Below are 22,768 nucleotides of genomic sequence, written 5' to 3' on the forward strand. Positions count from 1 at the left end.
CTCCAGCTTGAGTTAATCTAGTCAAGTCTTGCAATACTTACCTGTTGAGTTTGCTGACAGCCCTGTCTCCTTCTTCCTTCGTGTATATCGTGGTTTCAGTTTTGCACCATTTTTTGCTTCCATTACTAAAGGACTTACCTGGTCTCCTTCCTTCCCTGTACTTGATCTCCCTCTTTCCTGTGCTGTCCTTTTCTTTTTAATTTATTTTTTAATCCCATGTGCTATCCTTTAACATTCTTTCCTATTGATGCCAGATAGTCTTTCTTCTAAATTAAAAAAAAAAAAGTATAATTCTTCCAGCTAAATGGCTCACTGTGGCAGATGGATAAATCCAGACCTCCTGCATTTTGGCTCACAAGGCCATTGATGATCTAGTTTAGTTTTCTCTCTCTTTTTTTTTTTTTTTTTTTGCCATACCATCTGAGATCTTCATTCCCTGACTAGGGATCAAACCTGGGCTCCCTGCATAGGAAGTGCAGCATCTTAGCCACTGGACCACCAGGGAAGTCTCTATAATAAACTTTTACAACAACCGTCAGTGCTTTTCTTTGACTTGCACACAGCCTGTCACTTCTCCTCCCACCCCAATAGACTCTAAGCTCCTTGAAGTCAGGAGCAAGTTCGTCATCATCACTCTGATTTTGGCAGCCCTAGAAAGGTGTCTGGCACACAGCACATAATAAATGCACAGATAGTTTCAGAAGCTGTCCTTCCTTCCCTATGATTGATGTGCTGTGTGGTCCATGCCATTCCTTGGGAGGCAGCTGGGGCACAATAATGCATACCTGGGCAGGAGTTAGGATTGAATTAGGGAGCAGTGGTCCATATAATCAAAGCTATGGTTTTTCCAGTAGTCATATACAGGTGTGAGAGTAGGACCATAAAGAAGACTGAGCACCGAAGAACTGATGCCTTTGAATTATGGTGCTGGAGAAGACTCTTGAGAGTCCCTTGGGTTGCACGAAGATCAAACCAGTCTGTCCTGAAGGAGATCAACCCTGAATATTCATTTGCGGGACTGATGTTGAAGCTCCAGTACTTGGGCCACCTGATGTGAAGAGCTGACTCATTGGAAAAGATCCTGATGCTAGGAAAGATTGAGGATAGGAGGAGAAGGGGCTGACAGAGGATGAGATGGTTGGATGGCATCACTGACTCAATAGACATGAGTGTGAGCAAACTCCAGGAGATAGTGAAGGATAGGGGAGCCTGGTGTGCTGCAGTTCATGGGATCGCAAAAAGTCAGACATGACTTAGCAACTAAAGAACAACATGGGGCAGTGATGAAGCACCTAGGAGAGTCCCTGGCACATGCAGAGCTTGAACCAAGACAAGTCAGCTCCTTTTTGCTCACTTTGTGGCACCCTGTCCACAGAATCTGAAGGATCCCTTGATGATCTCCTGTCACAGGGAAGCTCAAAACACTCCCTCTCCCTAGATTAAGTCTTCCTCTAATGTTATGTGGGTTAGTGTGAAGCGTTTCCTTTTGGATTGAACATGAGACTGTGCATTTGGATTATGCCGTGTAGTGAAGAGAGAATGGGATTTGTGATCATCAAGCCTTAGCTGACTCACCATGGCAACATTTGTGATTAGTTACCACCTGATGCGAAGAACTGACTCAGTAGAAAAGACCCTGGTGCTGGGAAAAACTGAAGGCAGGAGAAGAAGGGGACAACAGAAGATGAGATGGTTGGATGGCATCACTGACTCAATGGACATGAGTTTGAGCAAGCTCCAGGAGTTGGTGAAGGAAAGGGAAGCCTAGCGTGCTGCAGTCCATGGGGTCACAAAGAGTTGGACACGACTGAGTGACTGAACTGAACTGAACCTAACCCTCAAGCCTCTTTTATGGTTCTGTGTGCTGTGGATTTCCCTTATGGTGACCACACAGGGCCATGATGGAATGACAACTCGTGTGACAGCGAGTTTTAATTTGTGACAGTAGTTTGTAATCTGAAAGGGTACCATCTTTTTGCAGCCCTCCACAGAGATTTCCGTGGACACAAATGCTGGAACCTTTGCCTGGTAAAGCTCCCCCTGGATAAATGAAATCCTTCAAATTGACAGGAAATAATCTAATTTCCTTGAAAGTTAATTGAGATCTGTGTTTTATAAAGGCTAATGGTCTGGTGAGAGATGTCCTAAGTCAAGCTCATGTGATGGCACACTTGTTTTTTCAGGTACCAATTATCAAACAGAATTCACATCTGTCTCTGTTAACCTACTTGCACAGTGGCCTCTCCTGCTCCACTCACAAAGTCTCCATGGTCATTAGAGGGGGAAAAAAAGCATCCCATTAAAAGACATAAAATGCTGATGAGTGAAATGCAGCCCACTGCAAGCTTGGCTTGAATCATGGCTACATTTCATTAAGCAGCAGGATCTGTATTTCCTTAGGCCTACTAGTAGCTCAGTAGGTAAGGACTTGTCTGCCAATGCAGGAGACGTAAGAGATGTGGGTTTGATCCCTGGGTCAGGAAGATCCCTTGGAGGAGGGCATGGCAACCCACTCCAGTATTCTTGTGTGGAGAATCCCCATGGACAGAGGAGCCTGGCAGGCTGCAGTCCACAGGGTCACAGAGTTGGACACGACTGAGTGACTTAGCACTGTATACCTTTAGGGCTTCCCAGGTGGCACTAGTGGTAAACAACCCACCTGTTAGTGCAGGAGCGGCAAGAGACTCAGGTCCAATCCCTGGGTCGGAAGATCCCCTAGATGAGGGCATGACAATCCACTCCAGGTCCCTTGCCTGGAGAATCCCCATGGACAGAGGAACCTAGCAGGCTACAGTCCATGGGGTTGCCAAGAGTTGGACAGGACTGAAGTGACTTACCAGTCCATTCTGAAGGAGATCAGCCCTGGGATTTCTTTGGAAGGAATGATGCTAAAGCTGAAACTCCAGTACTTTGGCCACCTCATGAGAAGAGTTGACTCATTGGAAAAGACTCTGATGCTGGGAGGGATTGGGGACAGGAGGAGAAGGGGACGACAGAGGATGAGATGGCTGGATGGCATCACTGACTGGATGGAAGTGAGTCTGAGTGAACTCCAGGAGTTGGTGATGGACAGGGAAGCCTGGCATGCTGCAATTCATGGGGTCGCAGAGTCGGATATGACTGAGCGACTGAACTGAACTGAAATGACTTAGCACCATTTGCCAGGCATCTAAGCCTGGTCCTCTGTGTTCACAGGGCTGGCTTTTTTATTGCTGAGTGAGAAGAAGATTTGAAATAAAATCTCAATGCATATTATGAGCCACAGTTTCATATTAAATAGGTATGAGATGAGGATGGGCTGTCATTTAGGACAGTGAATGCTATGTTGGTGTCTTTAAGGATTCCTAATTGCCAAGGGAAAGTATAAATACCATATCACAGACTCATAGAAGGAAGCAAATCACCCATTTTTACTCTTGGCACACTTTCTTCTCTTTTATTTATTGTCTTCATACTACTTATCAAAATTCACAATTGCCTTATTCTTTCTCTCTGTCTCTCTATATCCACACACACACACACACACACACACACACACACACACACACAGTATCCTGGAGAAGGAAATGGCAACCCACTCCAGTATTCTTGCCTGGAGAATTCCATGGACAGAGGAACCTGGTGGGCTACAGTCCATGGGGTTGCCAAGAGTTGGACACGACTGAGGGACTAAAACTTTCTCTCTCTATATATATATATACATATTCGTATACATACACACCCACGTGCACACACACACACACACAGTACAGGGAGAGCAATACCTAGTACAATAAATGAAGACTTTTGGGGAGACCGTGAGGACTGCTGCTGCTGCTGCTAAGTCGCTTCAGTCATGTCTGACTCTGTGCGACCCCATAGATGGTGGCCCACCAGGCTCCCCCATCCCTGGGATTCTCCAGGCAAGAACACTGGAGTGGGTTGCCATTTCCTTCTCTAATGCGGGAAAGTGAAAAGTGAAAGTGAAGTCACTCAGTCCTGTCCGACTCTTAGCGACCCCATGGACTACAGCCTACCAGGCTCCTCCGTCTGTGGGATTTTCCAGGCAACAGTACTGGAGTGGGGTGCCATATGCATGAAATAAGATTTAAGAAGACCCAGATACAATAGTTTCAATGGTCAATTATATAGTGTAAGCTAATTATCTCATACAAAGTGATGATCACGTATGATGAATATTTAATAGCAGGCCCAAGAAAGCTGGTAGCTTGTTGAGGTCAATTCTAGAGCTCTGCCTGAAGCCTAATATCTTTTCAATAATCTTCTGAATAATTAATTAAGTGATTAATGATTGTACAAAAGTTCTCATAGCTGGCTTATTCAAATACTTTGTTTTCCACCCCCACGGAAAAAATGGAAACTTTCCTGAAACTGTTATCTTTGTGAGATAAAAACTTTCCAGTCATATAGGAGTCTTTGCTTATTATTTTTCCTTTTGAAGTCTAAGGGATATGCAAGCTTTGTAGCTAATTTTTATTAGTTCTGAGCATATTTTCTGTTATGTCATTGAGCAGAGTTAATAACTGCTAATTCTAACATCTGGATCCTCTTGAGGTCAGTCTCCATTGATTGTCTTTTAAGAATGGGTCACGATTTTATATTTCTTCTCACGCTGAATCCTTTTGGACTCTGTCTTGGATATTGTGAACATTGTGCTATAGTCCATAATATTCTTCCAATGAGTGTGTTTTGTTAACGTTCTTGCTGATGTGATGGTTGTTGTTTGTTGGTTTGTTTGTTTAGAGTGAAATTAGCTTGGTTGAACTCCAATGGCATCTTCTGACTTTGGGACAGCAGCTCAAATTGGAGTTCAGTTATTTATTTGTTTTTTCATGACTCAGTTGAGTTTATTCTAAGAACTTTGATTCGACATTAGAAAATCGTCTTGTTGTGCTTAGTGTCTAAGCCATGTCCAACTCTTTTGAGACCCCATGGACTGTAGCCCTCCAGGGTCCTCTGTCCATGGGATTTCCCAGGCAAGAATACTGGAGTGGGTTGCCATTTCCTCCTCCAGGGGATCTTGCTGACCCAGGGATTGAACCCGCATCTCCTGTGTCTCCTGCATTGCAGGCAGATTTTTTATCTGCTGAGACATCTCTACTAGTGTAATTAATCACATTAATAAGTTAGAAGAGGAAAGCCAAGTGAACATTTCAATCTATACAGAAAATGCACCTGGTAATATGTCAACCTCTTACTTTTAAAATTTTAACCTTAGTCCGGAGGCTTGGGGTCTGCCCCACACATGCGTGGTTTTGGGGGCAGCCAGATTAGGACAGAATGTCTACAGAATGTGTGGTTCCTTTCTTTGTTTCTTTCATTTCTAGGTATCTGCAGAGGCTGAAATTGTCCTGAATTCTGTCCTCTAGTCCCTTAGGCTGAAGATACTATCATCTTTTATAAGAGTGGTGCCCTCCCCACATGCTAAAGCCATTTAACAAGGAAGCAGTGATGCAGTAACAGGAGTGTGATTTGAACTTGATTTGTAGATTTAGGGAGAATCAGAATTTAGCTGGTGTTTGAAAGCACTCAAAATATCCTTTCTCTTACTGTCTTTTATAGATGCCAACTGTACTCTACACTTTTACTGAGTAAGTAGAGTTCCAAGAACTCTTGGGAAATCCATAGGGTCCTACCCTCAGCTAGAAGATACAGCACCTCCTTGAGATGAGAGGTGTGGAATTGTAGGAGCTCCTTACTTGAGAGTCCCTTGAGTAATAATCATAAAAGATGCTATAATAAAATTTTGCATTTAAATTACCTCTTATTCTCAGGATGTCAGAGTGCTTTACAAACACAAATTGCTGGAAACCTTTTAGGTTAATTAAAATGAGCAGATTTCCCAGACAAAGAAGGTGACTGTTTTTGTACTTTCAAGTGTGTTTTGTACAGGTGAGTGAGTTGAGGCACCAATAAGTTCTTGAACTAGTCAAACCACGATGTTCTGAGAATGGGTGAATTCAGCACAAGCACACCAACCACGTTGCCAGATTCCACTGCTCTTCAGAATAATAATGATAATATCAGTGATTCATGAAATTCGTGAATACTGATGTTCTTGTCAGAGTCTCTGTGCTACCACTGGTCAAACGCCTGCCAGTCAGCCTGGCCTGTGGTTGGCAGTCGGGCATTGCTTTCTCCCAGAGCCTCTGGAAGTAGGTCTTCCTTTCGCCTTCTGCTGCTGTAAGTTAGGTCTTCTCTTCACTTTACAGTCTAGGAAACTAGACTCAAAGCACTTGAGCCGCTTGCCCTGAGTCCAGCTAGGAGGTAGCAAACCCGGGAGTTTGTCTCATTTGTCTGATTCTTACGCCTAGACTCTTTTCTCTACCAATATCATTCACAAATGCTGACTTTCCCCCTTATTCCTAACATCCTGAGGAATATAATGCATTCTCATCAGAAATAGCAGCTCATCACAGACCAGCTGACTCAGAGTGGGAGTTCAGAATTGGGGGTTAAAGGAGCTGAGAGGCTGTTGATAGAAGTTGGACTGTGAGGGGCTTGAAGAACAGGCTAATGCCTCGGACCTTATTCTACCTTATGTGTCATCCATTTGTCAGGGTCAGTCTTCAGCACTCAGTCATCCCAGAGGCAAAGGGAGGGAGCAACCCATGCTCATGAGCACGTACTGTGGGCAGACACTTTAGGAAACACATTACTAAGTGTTGCCGCCACCGGCTCTATGAGATAGGTTCTTATCTTCATTATATAGAGCCATGGACCAAGACTTAGAAAGATGAAAGGATTTCCTGAAGGTTGCATAGCCCTTAAGTAATGTCACCAGCTTATTTAATTGCCAAGGCAGGTTCCTACCACTCAGGCTGTTTAAAAAGCCGCGTTCTGTAGATAACCAAGGACCTACTGTATAGCACAAGGGGCTCTACTCAGTGCTCTGCAGTATCCTGTATAGGAAAACATCTACAAAAGAATGGATATACGTGTACGTATAGCTGACTCACTTTGCCGTACGCCTCAAACTAACACATCGGTGTCAATCAGCTCTTTTCCAATATAAAATAAAACATACACTTAAAAAAGTCACATTCGAATCTTACCTAATGGCCAATCCTGTCTGAATCCAATATGCCTACCTGTGTGGATTCTGCAAGTGTGCTCAGTCGCTCAGTTGTGTCTGACTTCGTGACCCCATGAACTATAGCCTGCCAGGCTTCTCTGTTCATGGGATTTCCCAGGCAGCTGGACCAGTTACCATTTCCTACTCCTGGGGATCTTCCCAACCCATGGATCAAATCTGCGTCTCCTGCATTGGCAGGCAGATTCCTTACCACTGAGCCACCTGGGAAGCCCTGTGTGGATGTTACTATGTAAGGATTTTCTGTTCAAGGTGGACACAAGGTTGCCAAGTTTGTATTTAGAGACTATTGTGATTTTATGACTTGCTCATACCAGCAAAAGGCAACAGTGTCCTTTCCCTTATCCCTGTGCCAGCGTGGCATGTTTATGTTACAGACAGCCTTGCCCAGAGTAAGCCTGGGGGTGCTCCTGTGTTCTAACCTACGTTGTGTTCACAGAATTGTTTCTGAAGCCAAGATTAACCCCCTGTGCCTCAGTCTTTGATTTCACACAGAGCAGACGGGATGGGCACACAGGCCAGATCGCTATGTTCTTTTCACAGAGAGCTGTACTTAGGACACGGTGGTCACTGGCAAAACCCACGGGCACTTCGATCCCTGCTGTCCAACTCAAATTAATACCTTTCAACAAATATTTCTGTGGAGGAAGCCACTTCTCCGCATTGCATTGCCATCACAGTAACAACACACATAACATAAAAATGCAGTGCAGGAGTGTTTTGCAGAGAAATGGAAGAGATGTACATGTAAATATGATCTTTTCACCAAATCAGATACGTTGGGCCTCCTACATTATGCCCAGTGAGCTCTTCTTGTGAATATAGGTTCTCCCATCATTTTATTACCAAGGATATTGCTGAGTTCCATGATTTCCCTCTCCAGTGACCAATTGTCATGTCTAAGATATGTGTTAGGTTAAATGCTCCCCGTGTTAGGGGAAGGAGACCAGCCCCACCTCTTTAGTGACACTGTTATTACAAAGTGGGGTACCCAACCCTCCCAGTACAATAGGGCATGCAGATCATCACAGATGGTGTGGTCTGAAGTCCAGGAGACGCAGGTGGTAGAAAGCTGAAACAGCCCTGCTCAATGCATCTGTAGTTTTGCAATATCTGCTAAATCCAGATCCTAGCCTTCCAGCTGGACACGTGGGTAGCTTGCTTCAGTTCCAATGGGGAACCAAATACGAAGTCTCTCTTACAGTTTTTAAACAAAAGGACTACTAGAACTGTGGTTTAGAAAAATCATTTTGAGAGTAGAGGGTAGTTTGTGACCTTTACATAGGTGGGGGCTTTTTTTTTAAAGTTAGTTTTTATTTGAGTATAGTTGATTTGGGCTTCTCTGGTGGCTCAGGTAGTAAAGAATCTGGCCACAATGTGGGATGCCTGGGTTTGATCCCTGGGTTAGGAAGATCCCCTGGAGAAGGGCATGGCAACCCACTTCAGTATGCTTGCCTGGAGAATCCCATGGACAGAGGAGCCTGGTGGGCTTCAGGTCCATAGGGTCGCAAAGAATCTTAAACAACTGAAGTGACTTTTATAGTTGATTTACAATGTTGTATTAGTTTCTGCTGTACAGAAAGTGGATCAGTTATACATATACATATATCCGCTCTTTTTTTAGATTCTTTTCCCATGCAGGTCACTAGAGTATTGAGTAGAGTTCCCTGTGCTCCCTAGTAGATTCTTACTTATCTGTTTTATATATAGAAGAGTGTATATGTCAGTTCCTATCTCCCAATTTATCCCTCCCTCTTTTCCCCCTTGGTAACCATAATGCTATTTTCTATATCTGTGACCCTATTTATGTTTTGTAAATAAGTTCCTTTGTATCATTTTTTATATCCCACATATAAGCGGTATCATATATTTGTCTTACTCTGACTTATTTCACTCAGTATGACAGTCTCTAGTTCCATCCATGTTGCTGCCAGTGGCGTTATTTCACTCTTTTTATGGCTGAGTCATATTCCATTGTGGATTTATTTAGAAACTTTTTCGTGGAGCTAATGCTCAGAGCAGACTGAGACTGGATGAGATAATGTTGGTGAAAATTCACAAAAGGTTTCAAAACTCTTATACCTAGCTATTTATAGCTATTATAATTGTTGTTGCATTTGATAATTAATATTTAGTGTAATGCATTTTAATAAGTAAGACATTCCTAAGGTCACTGTATTAAAAAACAGTGGTGATACTACATAGTAAAGCAGTGCGCCCGTAAAATGAAGATGACACCTTTGCTTCCCCGGTGGTGAGGAGGTATCGGTGGGATGCTAAGCCTGGAGCTTGGTTTCAGCCAGACTTGGGAGACAAAAGTCCCAAGAGGAAGAGCAGAGGTTGTGCCTGGGGTGCTCAGTGCAGGTGGTGGGCTGCTCAGGGAACGTCCTGGAGCTGAGAGATGGCAGGCTGACTGCAGCCACTCTTTGGTAATAATGTCTTTACTTGAACCGTATATTTCACATGAACTCAGAGAACCAGGCTTGGTTGGTATCTCCAGTTCACACACAGTTAACAGGTCCTGAGATGATTTGCTTCTCAACTGTTCATACAGGGTCCTAAGATGATAGTTGGGCCTCGTTGGTCGTTCGGTGGTAAAGAACCTGCCTGCCACTGCAAGAGATGCAGGTTCAACCTCTGGGTCAGGAAGATCCCCTGGAGAAGGAAATGGCAACCCATGCCAGGATTCTTGCCTGGAGAATCCCATGGACAAAGGAGTCTGGTGGGCTACAGTACATGGGGTCGTAAAGAGTCAGATACGACTTAGCTACTGAACAGCAACAAACTGACAATAGATAAGAAATGTCATAGCCATGTTAAGGAGAGCACTGAATGTCGCTTCCCAAAGCAACCATGTCACGGGGTCACTCTGACATCCTTTCTTTATGCTGTGACCCGGTGAGCTGGGCAGGAGCATTGCAGTGTAGGACTTGGTGTCTGCAGTCTGTAAATGGATCCTAATCTTCTGCTTCTTACTAGGTGTGTGATGCTGGGCCAACACATTGCTTTATAACCTCTAGGTTCTTCATCTATAAAATGGAACCATTTATATCTACCGTGGCTTTGGAAAGTCTAATACAGGATAGATACTCAATACATGCCATTTTTTCTGTTCTTTTTCCTTAGCTTTCCTGATTATCCTCCCTTCCAAAGAAAATGAAGGTTCAGAATTGAAAAAAAATTCAAGAGCTGCAGAAACAACATTAGATTCATATTTAGACAGCAATTGATTTTTTTCCTTGGGTAAGAAAAATTATGCATTTGCTTCTAAAATATGAAGAGTGTTGATTATGATTCATGCACACATGATTCATAGAGAAAGCTGGAGCTAAAACACAGCTAAACTAATAATATTTCGTCCTTGTGACTAAAGCTCGTCCAAGCTTAGAACGCAGACCCAGAGTTAGAGCAAAGAATCCCGAGGGCAGTTTTGCCCATGTTTTGACTTAGTCACAGGGACAAGGGCAGGAGAGACTGCTGTTCCCTGGTAACCTACCTCCCCAAGGTGGGTGCATTTGTATTATCTGCAGCTGCTCCCTTTTCTTCACCCACTGAGCTTCCAAGTATGATTGATTTCTACTAACGATGCCCAGAGCCAGCTTCATCTTCTCTGTTGTGGATTATTGCAGCAGCTCCTAACGGGTGTCCCCACCTGTTGTATCTGCCCCTCTCCAGCATACCTGTTCTCTCTCTTCTTACCGAAGTGGATTCTTAGAGCATTGGTCAACTGTGTGGCTGAGAAGAAAGGTCACAGACTCGGGCATTAGTCATTTTCTCACCACGTGACCCTCAGCCGCCTCGCCTTGCCGAGAATGAATTTCGTCCTCTATGAAACAGAAACGACATTCATTTAGCAGTCTCTTTGATGAGGATGAAACGTGTGTGAAATAGCTTGCACTGTTCCTGAAATACAATAGGTGATCAGTCAATTTTGTTTGCTCCTCAGTGGCTTTGTATTGCTGGAAAAATCAGACCTAATTTTATTACGCTTTTCGAGGCCCTTCATGTGCATCTACTCCCTTTGCTGGCTGGATACCACATGGCTTCCCTGCCTCCTCTTCCGACTTGGCGTTTTCCCGTCGGAGTCTTCTAGGAACTGAAGCTTGAGTGGATACCACTCCTTCATCTTTTCTTCTGTGTGCCTTTTTATGGCGGTATAATTGCTTTAGAATGTTGTGTTAGTTTCTGCTGTACCATGACCTGAATCAGCTATGCCTGCGTGCTCAGTTGTGTCTGACTCTTTGTGACCCCAGGGACTATAGCCCGCCAGGTTCCTCTGTCTATGGAATTTTCCAGGCAGGAATCCTGGGGTGGGTTGCCCTTTCCTACTTGAGGGAACCCGCTCTATGTGTACATATATCCCTTCCCTCTTGGACCTCCTTCCTACCTCCGTCCCACACGTCCAGGTCATCACAGAGCACCGAGCTGCTTCCCACTAGCTCTCTGTTTTATATGTGGTAATGTATATGCATCAGTCCTGACCCTGCAACTCATCCCACCCCTTCTTCCCCCACTGTGCCCACATGTCCATTCTCTGCATCTGTGTCTCTCTTCCTGCCTTGCAGATAAGTTTATCTGTACCATTTTTCTAGATTCCATATATACGCATTAATATGCGATATTTGCTCTTTTCTTTCTGATTATCGTGACTCTGTATCCAGACTCTAGGCCCATCCACATCACGACCCAATTTCATTCCTTATTACAGCTGAGTAATATTCCATTGTATATACGAGCCACATCGTCTTTATCCATCCCTCTGTTGATGATTTAGTACCTAGACTCTTGCAAGAAAATCAAGTTCTTGTGGGGCTCCTTCAACTTCAAGGAAGTGAAGCAGATAGCAGTGTAGATCTATACTGTGTCTAATATAAGACACGTTCACTCACCAAGACCGTGAGCGCTACGACCAAAGTAGGCTCCAGTTGCTCATTTGCTCAGAAGCCAGTGAGGAGGCCAGGTTGCTGGAAAGGAGCGTTTGCTTTATTTTGGATGCTCACAATGGGAGGGGGCAGCGGGGAGAGGACAGATTCTTGTCCAAGGGCTGGCTTCCCCCACACTTCACCACCAATCAAGAAGCAAGAAGTTTTATAGGCAGAAGGAGGAGGCTACATGTAGAAATGGCACAATCAGCTCTGAGTCATCTTGAAATTGGTCATGCAGTGGGTCTGACCAGCGTCATCTTGATTGTTCTCAGTACAGTTAGTTTTCAGTGTCAGGGTTGGTTTGTTCTCATTTCTTTGAGGCCAATTCTCAGAATTGTGGCAGCTTAAGTCATGGCTACGGTCTGGTCATCATGCAGTTAACTTCTTCTACCCTGTGTGGGTTTTGGTCTCTACAAGGCAGCTCACAGGATGTGGCTCAGAATATTAGGTACAGCCCTGGAGAAGGAATTTGACTTTGTCTACTGATGAAACTGTTATTATGTTGTCCTGTTTCACTGTATTTCTTTGCTTCTGCGTGTTCTCACGTCTCTGATTAAACTTATTCTTTGGCTAAAGCTTTTCCATGGGAAAAGGCAGGTGGAGGACATGGTCAGGGAAGGACTGTAGAGTCCTGCTCTGTTTCTGTGCTGTGTGCTCACACTGTTCAATACTGTCAGAGTCGCTATGAGTCTGAGTCAAAATTGGCCACTGACCTTTAGGACCTTACATCGTAATAGAAGAGAAGGCTGAGCTAATCCATGTTCCAAGAATCGTTGGCAGTACAGGTGGAATGAGACAGGGGGACACATCTGCTCCAGAGGACGTGACTGAAGACTTTAAGGAAGACCATGAAATAAGTGACAGCTGGTGAAGAACCAAGGACAGATTCAATAGGCAGCTTGGAGTGGGGAGGACCATGCTGGTTTGAATCCAGACAGGGGCTCTGAATACCAGCTCTGCTCTTAACCAGCAGTTCCTGTACCTGAGAAGCTCTTTTATACAATCTTTTGAAGGCCTGCTTTTTTTTTTTTTTTTGTCATCCAGGTCTGTGTTCGGATGTCATATCCTGAGTCCTTCACTGAACTCCCTTTGTAATGGAATTTTTGACCCTTTTGCCCGCTGCAATCGCTCTTCATGTCAGATGTTGTAGGTGTCTAGTTCTTTCCTCTGTTGCCCCCAGTTCTTCACGTGTGTACCTCTCCGAAATGTGATTTAGGAGAGAGGAGTCCTCCTGCTCATCCCAGGGATTCTCCTATGGGTATCCGTCCATTCAGCCTCCTTCCCTTCCAGTGGCTGGTTTAGGGAAGGGCATGTGACTCAGTCCTCTACAGTGAGGCCTGGGGATCATGGGGGCCTCTGGGAAGGACTGTTTTTTCTCTCCCAAAAGAGGCAGTTTTAGGAGATGTCTCTCCTCCTTCTGATATTGATGCTATGTCAATATGTGGAATAACTGTAGCCATTTTGCAAACCTGAAAGGCTTCAGCTTGGATAAAACTATAACCTGAAAGCCACGGGTGGAGCCTGAGAACCTCACGACAGCAGGGGCCCGGGGCATGATGTCATTTTCCTCTGACTCTTCACTTACTGTGTGTATGTGTGTGGGGGGATGAGTATACATTTGTTATGTTTCTGTGTTGTTTAAGCCAGAGATAGGAGATCTGTTATGAGTTGCAGGCTTGTGACTTGTTACAAGTATTTGGTACTGCAGTTGCACCATGAGGCAGCCGTGAGGATATGCAAACAAAAGGGTATGGCTGTGTTCCAGCAAAACTCTCATGAAAAGGGATACCCGGACAGCCCTGTGAGCCAATGTGGGTTTAATCATTGAATCAGGATTGTCTGTTTCTTTCCGGTGAAGCCATGCCACGGATGCATTTTCTCTCCCTTTACCCTGACTCATTTCCATAGATGCCAGTATTACTGCAAACGGATTACTTACTTGTTTGGTAATCCCTTCTCTGTCCCTGGAGATAAGTTCTGTGGTGACAGGGATGTGTATTCTCTTGTTCAACACCCGGCACAGAAGGGGAGTTCCATGAGTGTGTGAGGGAGCATGCACGCAAGCACACACACTTGGGTCAGCTTATTCATCTCTTTGAGTTTCAGTTTGCTTTCCTCCTTTCTGAAAGGTGAATGATAATAGTAGCTGGAGGTGAATATACACGTGGAGGTTTATATAAATATAAACCTCAGTGGATACCTGTTGATAAAACATGATTACACAAAGCAGCCCCCTCCCCCCTTCTCAAAACTGCCCAAAATTGGATGTTAAATTGCACGGTCCCTTTAGCGTTAGTAACTGTTTATAGAGTCTTGCTCTGCATAGGCCTCGTGTTGAGCTCATTTTATGTGTTACTTTGTCTGCTCCCTTAGGAAATCTTTTGAGTATTAATCTCATTTCATTTATTATTTTATCTATTCCCTTAGGGAATCTTATGAGATGACTGCTGTTAGTCTCATTTTAGAGGTGAAAAAAAAAAAAAACAAAAACCCGAGGCTCAGAAAGGAGAAATAACGTGTTCATAGACACACAGCAATGGGAGAGCTGACATGTCTGACTCCAAAGAACGTGGCCCTAACCATTATACTCTGGTAGATTTCATGTCCAAGGATGCCTGTAATGACATATCTCTCCCTTTGCAAGGTGACCTCGCTCTCCCCCATGGAGGCAGAAATTCTTTCTCCTCCCTTTATGCCTGGATCAGTCATCTCACCTGGCTTGACAAGTAGGATGTGACTGAAGTACTGTCCTTTATCTTCCAAGCCTGGGCCTTAAGAGGTCTGCAGCTTCTACTCTTACCTTCCAGAATGTTCTCTCATGGAGACCAGCACCAACTTGAACTCTGACTGCCCCTTAAGACGGACAGGCCAGGTGCCATTTTGCACATCCCAGCCACGACTCAGAGCCCCCAGGCTGGATGTAGGGTCAGGAAGCTGAGATCTGATCAAATTTCTGACCCAGGGAATTGGGAGCCGACAATAACACTGTTGTTTAAGTCAGTGAGTTTCAGGGTTATCTTGTCATGTGTCAGAGGATATCCAAGGCACATGTAAATGCCCTTTCAGTGTCCATCCTAGCATGAGAAGTGGTGCATGTCAAGTGTCTGGGTGTGTGTGGCTCATGGGTGATCAGTAAGTAGTGGCTGCTCATATCAGCACAGATGGAATTAGAAACCACAGGAGCCAAGTCAGGTACATATGAAAGTTGGCCAGGGGAGGGTGGGTCTGCAAAGATGTTGAAAGGATTAAATGAAACAGTGAAAATACTGACTTTGCCATCTCTGTAAACTTTCCTCTCTAGAAAGTACTCTCTTAGCTAGAATTTCATATTTTGGGTACAATGGATATAAGGTTTCAGTTATACAAGATTAAGTAAATTCTAGATACCAGCTGTATAACATCATGGCTATAGTTCACAGTATTGTATTGTACACTTAAAATTTTGTTAAGATGGTAGATCTCATGTTAAATGATTTAGCACAATTTTTTAAAAAGATGCACAGAATATGTCACAAAGTACAAGGAAAAATATTAAAATAACCAGGCACAGTGGGGGGATTCTTGCATATAAAACCCTCAAAGCTGGGACCCAAGACACGGTTTTGCCCTTTGCTTGCTCATGTTCTGGAATTGATCTTCCCAGGTCTCAGTCAGTGCCTTTGTCCTTTTATGATGGGGGAGGATTTCTGAAAGGGGCCTTTCAGGTATGTGTGTGCATATATATATATATAAATCCAGCTCTAATATTTAAAGTACTTAAGAGGAGATTTTGTTTCATGTCAGGACAGTTTATTTGATCTCTGCTCTGGTCCGGATGCCACCTCTGTCTGCTGTCCTCCTTGTAAGCAGGGGTTTTAGCCAGGCTTTTTGCAAAACACAATCATGATATGGGATTTGCCCATAGTCATCCACAGAAAGCTTGCAAGTTTGTGCCAGTGCTACAAGGAACTCGAGAGGAGGTGCTGAAAACAAATGAACATTCCAGAGAAGTAGTCAGAGTTCCTCAGCTTCCTCTTCTCTTTTATCATCAGCAAATGGCTGTTTTCTTCCTTTAGCTGCCAAGAAGTTATGGTTAATATAGAGTTCATCACACAGGGTCTGTGCTCACTTAGAGGCTTCCTACATTTTTCTCCAATAATGGTGGCAGCCACAAGGAGAGCAGGAATAATGGTGATGATCATACAAGTCAATTCAAGAGAGATCTATTGACTGCCTATAAGAGGCCACCCAAGTTTCCTCGGACATGAAATCAAGGCATGAATAAGGCACAGTCCAGACCTTGTGTTGCTCACAGACGATAGTAGAGACAGATAGAAAATGAATTACAGTGCAGTGAAGAGAGTGCAAACACAGAAGGTCCAGATGGTACCAGGTTAATTAACTCTGCCTGAGGAAGTCTTCCCTGACCTCCAAGACTGGCCCTGATGCTCCCTGTTTTAAAGCTCTGTGCATTGTTCATTCATAGCATTTACGACAGCTGGAAATTGTATTTGAGAGCGATGCACATGAGTCCTGCTTCAACAATGTAAGCACTGGAAGGACAGGCCATTTTACTCACTTAGTAGCTGGGCTGGTGACATCTATGCAGCAGGCACTCAGGGACAGTTTGTTGAATGGAATAAGGGAGTACGAGATCAGGAAAGACTTCTGAGGGAACGAGATGTTTAAATTAGGTTTTGAAGGATGAATAGAAGTCTGCATCTGTACTAGGGACAGAAGTAAATATAAAAATACTGACAATTTAAGAGGAAGGTATAACCTCTTTGAAAGTGAAAGTGTGAAAGTGTTAGTCACTTAGTTGTGTCCAACTCTTTGCAACCTCATGGACTGTAGCCCACCAGGCTCCTCAATCCATGGGATTCTCCAGACAAGAATACTGTTGAGGGTTGCCACACCCTTCTCCAGGGCATCTTCCTGATCCAGGGATTGAACTCAGGTCTCCAGCATTGCAGGCAGATTCTTTACTGTTTCAGCCACAGGGGAAGCCATGACCTCATTAGCTATTTGTTATTGAATCCCCAGTTGGACCATAAAGAAGACTGAGTGCCAAAGAATTGATGCTTTGGCATTGTGGTGCTAGAGAAGACTCTTGAAAGTCCCTTGGATTGTAAGGAGATCAAACCAGTTAATCCTAAAGGTAATCAATCCTGAATATTCATTGGAAGGACTGATGCTGAAGCTGAAGGTCCAGTACTTTGGCCATCTGATGCAAAGAGCTGATTCACTGGAAAGACCATGATGTGGGAAAGATTGAAGGCAAAAGGAGAAGGGGATGACAGAGGATGATATGGTTAGATAGCATCACTAACTCAATGGACATGAATGTGTGTGTTTTTTTTTTTTTCAGGATAAAACATGAGCCTTTTGAAAAAATAAAGTTAAAAGGCATATTGCCATATATTGTGGGAGAAAATGTAAAAATAATGATTGAAATAATGCATATTTGTATAATCTCAATGGATTTTCCAAAACTCAAATTCAGTTTAACCAGCATCTATATCAAACAAACAGGCATCATATACACTCTGCCTGATTACCTTTGGGTACTGAAAACCACTGCTAAGAACATACTGTCCTGACTTCTGACACCATAGGTTATTAGTTTTGACTATTTTGAACTTTATAGAAATAGGATCACACAGTATGCATTCTTTTTCATTTGGCTTCTTTTGTTCAAACATGACTATGTAATCCATCCATATTCCTGCTTATAGTAGTATTTTACCATTTAGTGTCTAAAATATAAATATACCCCATTTAATTTACTCATTCTACTAAGATTTGTATAATTTCCAGTATTGAAATATTATAGGTATGATAGTATTCATATCCATGCCTTTTAATGTATATGTGTATGCATTTCTGTTGGATATATTGCTAAGATTAGCATAGCTATTTTATAGGGTATGTGCACATTTAGTTTTTATAGATACTGCTACATAGTTTTTCAAAGTGGTCATATCAATTTACACTAACCCCATCTGTACAAAGAAATTTCATTTATTTCACATCCTCTTACACTTGGCATCATCTGCCTTTTTCATTTTGGCCATCTGGTCAGTGTGAACTAATATCATATTACAATTTTTAATTTGTGTTTGTAAGATTGCAAAGGAAGTTAAGCATTTGGGCTTTCCTGGTGGCTCAGATGATAAAGAGTCTGCCTGCAATACAGGAGACCCAGGTTGGATCCTTGGGTCAGGAAGATCCCCCAGAGAAGGGAATGGCAACCCATTCCAGTATTCTTAACTGGGAAATTCCATGGACAGAGGAGCCTGGTGGGCTGCAGTCCATGGGGTCACAAAGAGTCAGACACGACTGAGTGACTGACACTTTCACATCCTCTTACACTTGGCTTCATCTACCTTTTTCATTTGGCCATCTGGTCAGTGTGAATTAATATCATATTACAATTTTTAATTCATGTTTGTAAGATTGTAAGTGAAGTGAAGCACCTTTACATTTGATTACTAGTCATTTGGTGCAGTCTATTGATGTATAGTTTGAGGCATATGTTCCCTTTGTGCTGTGCTTACCAAATTGTACTAAAATTCTCCAGTTCCTGTAAACGCTTGGATGCCATGAACTAAGCCTCCTTTGTGTGGCTTCAGCACCAAGGACAGTGCCTACCAGCCCGGTTGTTCCCCAAAGCTCATGTGAAAGCTCAGCGTTCAAATAAGGTTCTTATTCAAAGAGGTGAAACCAGGATGGAAAGCCAAGCCTGGAGGATGCTAATCATGTGCTCTAAAGAGAACGCATTAAGAAGGCTTAGCTGCCCCTTTCATCTCCATTGCACTAGAGCCATTCCAAATGGAATGCTCAATGAAGCCAATGAATGGAGTCCTTCTGAACAATGGACATTCTAATATGGCCACTGTCAGGAGAACACCTGCCTTCCCTCTCAACAGTTTTATGGATACAGGAGTGGGCTCTGTCTCATCTCCCTCCACAGCCACATCTCATTTACATGGAGCCTACTCAGAGTGATCCTTGATCTCCCAGTTACACCCGATGCTTCCAAGTAAGTGCTTATGGCTGAAATACAGTGCCCAAAAGTATGTGCTTTGGGATCCAGTTCCATTTTTCATTTACTCCATTTGAGCTTTGGTCAAGTGACTTGCCCTTTCTCAGTCTTTTCCAGCTTAACATTAGGTTAATCTCCCCCACCTCCAAGGTCATTGTAAGGGTCAAATAGTCCATGAATATGAAATATTTGGGAGAACTCCTGGCAAAGACTGATCACTCACTTAGTGACAGATCTTGTTATTAACGGTGATACTTAAGAGTGTGTAATTTTGAGATTTAGTAAAAGATAGCGATGACCACGTGTTTGGCCCTACATAGCTTTGGGATGCATTTGTGATGGGCTTGTTGTAAAGTAAGAGGCAAATCAGCGGGGTAAACAAACTACGGCTAACTGAGCCTCGTGAAGTGGAGTTGCTCAGTCCTGTCTGACTCTTTGTGACCCCATGGACTGTAGCCTACCAGGCTCCTCCATCAATGGGATTTTCCAGGCAGGAATACTGGAGTGCGTTGCCATTTCCTTCTCCAGGGGATCTTCCCAACCCAGGGATCAAACCCGGGTCTCCTGCATTGCAGACAGATGCTTTACCATCTGAGCCACCAAGGTTACACAATATCTGTGCATAAGGACACTTTGAATAACTACCTAAGAAATAATATTTGTAAAATGCAATGTGTTGTATGGCTCAGAAAATGTCAAAGGGTTGAAGAGGAGGTTGCCTGGAAGGCTAGGGTGAGAGATGAAGCTAAGAAAGTACCTTCAAGCCATATCAAGGACAGCCTTGTGTGCTATGCCAAAGGGAAGGACTTTAGTCTCCAGACATTGGGAAGCCAGTGGAGATGTTTGACAGAGGAAGTAGATAAAACTATTTTTCAGGGGATGGGCCTAAGGGGAGCTGAGGGATTATTAGAGTAAGTTACTATATCACTGCCTTTCATTCTTAGACTCCAGAGAGTAAAGGATTCCCTTGAGACAATGTCCTCTTAATTGGCTCTTTATATTAATTAACTGCCTCTTGACCTTCTATCTTCAGCCACTTAAATCACTGATGATCTCCTGCAAAGGCCTTTGCTCTTTGGGAAGCTTCATGGAAAGTGGAAGGGACCCTATTATGAATCAGAGACCGTCCCAACCCGATTTCTGCTGCTCCTTTGCTGTGTCCTGGGGTGTCTCTTAACCTGCCATGGTTTCAGTGCCAAATTCTATATTGAAGGAGGCAGCCCAGCAATTTCCCCACCAGGCAAAAATTCTGTGATTAAATCCTTTGTCACTGTCACCACAGACAGCTAAACTGTAGAGATTTGCAGGAAGGTCAGGGTCAGTTCAACATCCCGGGGAGGAAGCTGCTACTTAGTTTACAGCTGCTCCAGATCAGACATCGTGCGAGGTCCTTAGCTCAGGTGACATAGCTCACCAATCAGATACTGAGGGAGGCCCTTAGCTCAGGTGACAGCTCACCAACCAGACACTGTACCAGGTCCTTAGCTCGCGGTGACAGCTCACCAACCAGACACCATACCAGGCCCTTAGCTCGCGGTGACAGCTCACCAACCAGACACCGTGCGAGGCCCTTAGCTCAGGGTGACATTGCTCACCAATCAGACAACATGCCAGGCCCTTAGCTCAGGTGACAGCTCACCAACCAGACACCGTGCGAGGCCCTTAGCTCAGGGTGACATAGCTCACCAACCAGACACCGTGCGAGGCCCTTAGCTCAGGTGACAGCTCACCAACCAGACACTGTGTGAGGCCCTTAGCTCAGGGTGACATAGCTCACCAACCAGACACTGTGCGAGGCCCTTAGCTCAGGTGACAGCTCACCAACCAGACACCGTGTGAGGCCCTTAGCTCACGGTGACATAGCTTACCAATCAGACACCATGCGAGGCCCTTAGCTCACAGTTACAGCTCACCAACCAGACACTGTGCGAGGCCCTTAGCTCAGGTGACAGCTCACCAGCCAGACACCATGTGAGGCCCTTAGCTCACGGTTACAGCTCACCAACCAGACACCATGTGAGGCCCTTAGCTCATGGTGATGTAGCTCACCAACCCAGGTTTACAAGGGATGTAGCTCTTTTTCTGACACTGAACTTCATTTCTATTCTAATCTCCAGGTTATAAATAGCAGCCATAGAGTCCAGAATCTCTCTTTACTCTTCTGTGAGGTTGAAGCCAAGTTCTTGGGCTTGCAGAAAGTCACAGTATCGGAGGTGAGGGTGGAGGTTGGGAGATGGAATTGTTTAATCCTTTTTTATTATCTGCCCTCATCAACATCATTTGAATTTTATATCTCCTTACAGGAGCCTTAGTCTTAACCTCTCATCTCTTAGCCCAGGGCCTCCTTCCATGTCTGGCTCCATGAACACTTTGAGGTCCTTTTTCTAGGACACCAGTCAGTGCCTGGAAAACACTGAGGACTTGCTGTGTCCCCAAGCCTGACCTAGGATGAGCAGATACAGGGGCAGTCTGCACAGAGGTTGTCAGGAGAGACTCATTGTCTCTGTAAGTAGGGATACCTGGCCGAGTTTGCAGGTGGGGAAGAGCATGGAGCCTCTTACAGAGAATGTGGCATCATTCCTCCTTTCAACCAACTCTCAAATTGCCCTGTTCCAGTAAAACGTTGGTAATTTCTAGTTTGAAGAAGGGGAAGAATAGATTACACTGTAATGTTCTAAAGCTACTATTCAGGCTGGAATTCCTAGACTTTTGAAATTCCAAAATGTTTGCTGTCAAATTTTGGTCTTTCTCATTACATTCAAAAGTCTATTTTGAAACTTAAAATCAGGGGCCCAATTTTCTCTTTCTATGTCTTCAATTTAAATGCACTGTCTCTCTTCTGGGACTGGGGAAGGCTGGATGCCCAGTGGCCCCAGATGAAAGACAGTGCTGGGACAGTCGTCTGCATGGAAGAGGGAAGCTCCTAATATTTCAGAGTTCTACTCCATTTGTATTATTTCCTGTAATCATCACTTCCACCCCTTGTGGGGGAGCCATGCCGGCCCATTATGGTTTTGATTATAGATGAAGAAGCTGAGGGTTAGTGGGTAGGTGACTTGTCACAGATCACATCCTTATAAAGACAAATCGAAAATCCTGTGTGTTCATTATTTAGGTGGAAACTGAATGAGCTGCCCCAGGTGTTAATGAGCTTCCCATTTTGTGGTGTGTGTGTGTGTGTGTGTGTGTGTGCATGTGTGCGCATGTGCGTGTGACCCAAGGGACTTAAAAAAAAAAAAATTGGCTGCTCCAGGGCTTAGTTGCAGCTCACAGGATCTGTGTTGCCACATGTGGGGTCTCAATTGCAGCAGGGGATCTGGTTCCCCAACCATGGATTGAACCCGGGCTCCCCTTGCATTGGGAGGGTAGAGTCTTAACCACTGGACCACCGGGGAAGTGCCCCCCCACCCCGCCACCAGGGAATTTTAAGTGGCTTGAATTATTAAGTTATCCCAGAAGGTCCTAAGTATCTTGATTTAAAGTCACTGATCTATAGACACATTTCTCAGGCTGTAGAAGTTTGGATTCTTCATGTTCTTGCTTTTGGAAATACAGTCGGCATGGGAGGTGAGGTGTTGAGAGGTAAGGGTTGTTGGCTTAGCCAAGGTAAACAGGGAGGTGAAAAGCACTCGTTACCTTCTCCCTTGAATTGCTGTATATTTTATTGTGTCATCTCACAAGGTCTCAAATGCATGAGGAGGGCCATGTTGTTGGCCTTGCTGGAAA

At 44.1% G+C, this 22,768-nt stretch overlaps 1 protein-coding gene across 7 annotated transcripts in view; it reads left to right on the top strand.

The window, feature by feature from the left end:
• The window catches only part of FAM135B (family with sequence similarity 135 member B), a 264,335-nt gene that overhangs the window by 49,841 nt on the left and 191,726 nt on the right, over window positions 1–22,768 (top strand). The window contains exon 1 of one of the 7 annotated variants that reach the window (XM_070802407.1): window positions 18,466–19,039. The exons of 5 other annotated variants lie outside the window; for them this stretch is intronic. The gene's annotated coding sequence lies outside the window, so the exon portion shown is untranslated. Of the gene's footprint in view, window positions 1–18,465; window positions 19,040–22,768 lie in introns of those variants that run through there. One more of the 7 variants, XM_070802403.1, reaches the window with a different exon arrangement.

The sequence above is a fragment of the Bos indicus genome, chromosome 14 (assembly GCF_029378745.1).
Source record: "Bos indicus isolate NIAB-ARS_2022 breed Sahiwal x Tharparkar chromosome 14, NIAB-ARS_B.indTharparkar_mat_pri_1.0, whole genome shotgun sequence".
NCBI lineage: Eukaryota > Metazoa > Chordata > Mammalia > Artiodactyla > Bovidae > Bos > Bos indicus.